This window comes from Galeopterus variegatus, unplaced genomic scaffold (genome assembly GCF_000696425.1).
Source record: "Galeopterus variegatus unplaced genomic scaffold, G_variegatus-3.0.2 Scaffold460, whole genome shotgun sequence".
Lineage (NCBI taxonomy): Eukaryota > Metazoa > Chordata > Mammalia > Dermoptera > Cynocephalidae > Galeopterus > Galeopterus variegatus.
This window is the reverse complement of record NW_007726571.1, coordinates 178,728-183,719: the sequence shown is the minus strand read 5'-3', so window position 1 is coordinate 183,719 and position 4,992 is coordinate 178,728.

The window sequence follows — 4,992 nt, the reverse complement described above, 5'->3', positions numbered from 1 at the left end:
TCTTAGCAGACTGGAGAGAGAGAGAGAGAGAGAGAGAGAGACAGGCTCCTGCTGGTCTTGAAGAAGCAAACAGCCATGTGTGGACTCCTTTTGGAGAGGACCACGTGGCAGGGAGCTGCGGGAGGCTTCCAGGAGCTGACGGCCTCCAGCACCAGCCAGTGAGAAGCCAGGGTGCTCAGTCATGCAGCTGCTAGGAAATGAATTCTACCAACAGCCTCGACGAGCTTGGGAGTGGATTCTTCCTAAGAATCTCATCTGAGCCCACGGATGAGAACACAGTCCAGCCACCACCTGGACTGCAGCCTTGTGCGATCCTGAGTGGGTGACCCAGCTATCTGAGCCTAGACTCCTGATCATGGAAGCTGTGAGATGAAAAGTACGGTTTTTTAAAAGATGTTAAATTTGTGGTCATTTGTTACACAGCAATAGAAAACTAATACAATTACTACATACATTACAATGCTGATTATCTGTTTTACTTTAAAAGATTTTTTATTTTCATTTTTTGCTATAAAATTTCTCAAACATATAGCAAAGTAGAAAGAGGTTTACAGTGAGCACCCAGGTACCTTCCACTTAGATTCTACTGTTAACATCCTACTGTACCTGCTTTATCACGTTACCTGTCTGTCTAGCTGTTTCTCTGTCAACTTATCTTATTTCTTGGTGCATTTCAAAGTAAATTGTGACATCCATACACTCCATCCTAAACGTTTTAGCATGAACATCATTACCTAGAGTTTAATATTTCATAATACTTTTTTCTTTTGATGTAGAATTTACATTTTACAATTTACAATGATGTATACAAATCTTAGTGTACGTTCACTGAGCTTTGACAGATGCTTACACCTGCGTAACCCAAACCCCATCCCAATAATTATTGGGCATTGTCATCTTCACCACTAAATTCCCTCATGTCCCTTCCCGTCATTTTCTTTTCCCACCACCCCCTGGGGAACCATCGTTCCAGTTTTTTTCCTCCATATTAGTTTGGCCTGTCCAAGAGTTTCATGTAAATGGAATCATATAATATGTACTCAAGATTTATTTGAAAAGTTGGATGAACAGTTAGTTTCTTAGGAAAAATGTTATATAAAAAAATTGAAAAAAATTTCAAATATTTACCTTGAAAAAAGGGACTGGAGGTCTTGGGGGCGAGTGTTTTCAAACTGCATGAACAGATAATTTCTATGCAGTTTAAATTATTTCATAGCACAGGTATACATAGGAAACTGTTTAAATTGTTTCACTAAACTACCAGAACCCCAATACCAAAATTAATCAATATAACACTCAGAAAAGGAAACAAGTGAATTTCACTTATAGATGCACAAAGCCTATATATAATACAAAATCAAATCTATATGCCTAATAAAAAATAATACATGATAATCAAAGATTATCCTGGATTGTAACGATAGCTGGATATTTTTTAAAAACTATCAGTATAATTCATGATCTCAATAGGTTAAAAAAAAAATCACTTGATTATCTTGATAGGTGTGGCAGGGGAGGCGTCTGGGGACTTCTCGTTCCCCGTGGCAGTGGAGCCTGAGCCTGAGCTCGTGCACGCTCACAACTCCGCTGGTAACTCCCCTTACTAACGGCGAGGGCGTGCAAGAGAGCAGACACTTCATAGCAGACTAGAGAAGTCATGCGACCCTGACGGAAGGGAAGCAGGTGGGACAGCAGAGGGGTCGCCAGCAGAAGCACACCCACCTGCACCACCTCAGCCCGTACCAGCTCCGGAAGGACGACGGCAGGACGACGGCAGGGGACCCCGAGGGTGAGGATACAGGGGGCGGAAACGGGGCTTTCTGCTGAAAGTTTGCATCAAGAGCAGTGAGGCCCGTAGGTCCCCTTCTCACCTCCCGCAGCCAAGCAAAGCCCCCGCCTGGCCCTGGAAGAGGACCGGAGCTCTGTCCTCTGAAGAGGTTAGACCAGGGAGAGGCAGACCGGACATCGGGGGTGGTCGAGGGCAGGGGTGCCGCGTGGAAGACAGCGACTAACTCGAGAGTGAGCTGACCCGGGGCCACCGCCCTGCGCAGGGCCCAGGAGGCTGGCAGCTCGGCTCGTGCCCCCAGGACGAGCAGAGCATCTCTCTCCGGGGGAGTGACCGGGCCAAGAGAAAAGACCTGTAGAAACAGACTTTGTGGTCCCCAGGGGCAGCGCTGGGGCCGTGCCAGCGACTCTGTAGTGAGGGCCACCATTCTTTAAGCCTCATCCCAAGACAATTTAAAAAAAATTACGAGTAACTAAGAATCATCTCATATATAAGGAAATATCTTAATGTGAAAATATTAAATATGAAGGACAGATATTAAAGCAGATTGAAAAAGAAACTCAGGAAACAGGGCAGGAAGCAGAATAAAACTTTAAAAAGGCTAAAGTAATATCCTCACAGATGAGACAAGGCGTTGCATCGTGACATAAAGGCAGGACGTTACAGGAAAGGAAAACTTGGAGGATAAGAAACGTCTTTTAGGAATAAAAATGTTAACATCAAGTTAAAAAAATCAACTGAAAGGTTGGAAGTGAGAGCTGGTGAGTCTTGTAGGAAGAGTCGAGCAGAAGGGGAGGAGGAAGGAGACCAAAGTGCAGGAGCACGAGGCGAAGCAGCGAGAGGCAAGACGGGGAAGCGAGGCCTGCACAGCAGCCTGGTCACCCCTCCGGGACGGGCCGCACAGACGGGCACAGCAGACTGACTGGCAGGGGGTCCACACCGTGTGCAAGACCATTCCAGATGCGCTGCAAGGAGCAACCGGGTTGGAGCAATCCATGGGAAGGAGGAAGGGGCCGGAGTTGACCTGCCCAGGTCCCTTCCAGCTCTTGCTTCCTATTGGCCAAAGTCAAGCCCATGACAGTGAACTCTGTGGACATCCAAGTTGAAACATTTGGCCTCTTTGGCAGCTGCCAGGGATGCCAGATGCCATGCTCTGCACTGCTCTGTGTCATCTAAGCACTGAGGTGGAGGGAGGAGCCGGATACTCGGGCCTGGCTGTGCAGCTGTGGCCACAGGGGAGGGTCTGACCTACCGAGGGCAAGTGACTAGTTAGCCCCCAGTAACAGGACTGGTCAGTGGTGGTAGTTAAGGCAAAGAGGCGGCCAAGGGATTGAGGCGGCATGCTCTAGGTCGAGTTGTGTACCCTAAAGGTTCATGTATTAATCCCCATTGTGGCAGTGCTGAAGGAGGGAAACCCTATTATGGTAATCGGAAGGTGGGGTCTTTAAGAGGTGATTGGATTGTGACCGTGCCCTGGTGAACAGATTGATCCATTCATGCAGTAATAAGCTGATGGTTTAATGGAAGGTCATGGGTATGGTTCTGGTAGCTTTATAAGGAGAGCAAGTGAGACGCTCAGCTCTGTCTTGCTCAGTCATTCCCCATGTGACACCCGTGTCACTGTAGAGAGTCACGATCCACCAAAAAGGCCCTCACCGATGTGTTCCCTGGACTTTAGACTTCCCAGCCTCTGAAACTGTAAGAAATAAATTTTATTTCTTTATAAACTACCCAGTTTCAGTTATTGTGTTATAAGCAACAGAAACAGACTAACACAAGGTACATAAAATTCGTTCTTGATATATCTAAAATTGAAGCATCAAGAAAAAGCAGGATATGTATATTACTTGGAAATAAAGATTTACAAGTTCACAAATTAAACCTTAAAACTAGGAGAATTTTAAGTAAAAACTCTTGTAACTCAGGGGTGTAAAAACCTTTCTAAATATGACACCAATGGCAGAAAACCATAAAGGAAAAGACGGGTAGATTTAAAACTTCTTTTTAATAATAGTAACAACCTAAAGCATTAGAGCAAGATTTTGAAAAAACAAAGAAACACAAAAATAGTGAGTAACAGTATATGATAATCAGTATCCTTATAATATCAGGAACACTTACAATAAATGAGAATAAGACGACTATCTCAATGGAAAAATAGGAAAAAGTTATAAACATTCACTTCAAAAAATAAGAAAGACACAAACGGCTAGTTAAGAGATGATGAAATGGTTAACATTTCTAATAAGTAAGTACATATTTAACTAAAATACATTTAGCTTATCTTATTGTTCAATAATAAAACAAGCACTGATACCTAGTGTTGGGGAGGCACTGGCTAAGTGGCCACGCATTGGTGGCAGAATAAGTACATATTTAACTAAAATACATTTAGCTTATCTTATTGTTCAATAATAAAACAAGCACTAATACCTAGTGTTGGGGAGGCACTGGCTAAGTGGCCACGCATTGGTGGCAGAATTGTAAGTGCACGGCCTTTCTGGACAACAGTCTGGCAATATATAGTGAGACCCCGGAAGTTCACATACCCTTCAGTTAGAAGTCTGATTCAAAGCGTTTGTCCTCAGTAAGGATACAACAATGTGTGAATATCTATTTATTTTGGCTTTCATTATAATGTCAACAACACAAAACAACATAAAAATCCAACAGTAGAGTCTTGGTTACACATAGTATCCAATATCCAAGTATTAGAATACCACGCAGTCATTAAAAAGGCACTTCTGTTTGCTGGTTCGCTCGGTTGGTTAGAACACGGCGCTGATATCACCAGGGTCTGGGGTTTGATCCCTCTACTGGCTAGCAAAAAAAAAAAGTTACCTTTATTTTATACTTATAGACATAAATGATAGTCGTGGTATATCGTTAGTTGAAAAAAAGGTCACAATATATCCCTTTTTTTCTAAATACTTACATTTATTAGGTGTACATTAAAGAAAAACTAGAGAAAAAAGCATAAAGACAGATAGCATTTCTTTGCAAATTTTTTGCAAAGAAGTTTACATTTTAGAAGAATTGGCCTGATGAACAAAAAATAGTACAGGCATTTAAAAAAATCCCCTACAAGGTTACCAAGGCTGCAGATAGTCTAATTATGGTGGGAAACTAGTTTTCTCACACTGTTATCATATCTGCAAGGAACACTTATATATATATATATATATATATATATATATATATTTTTT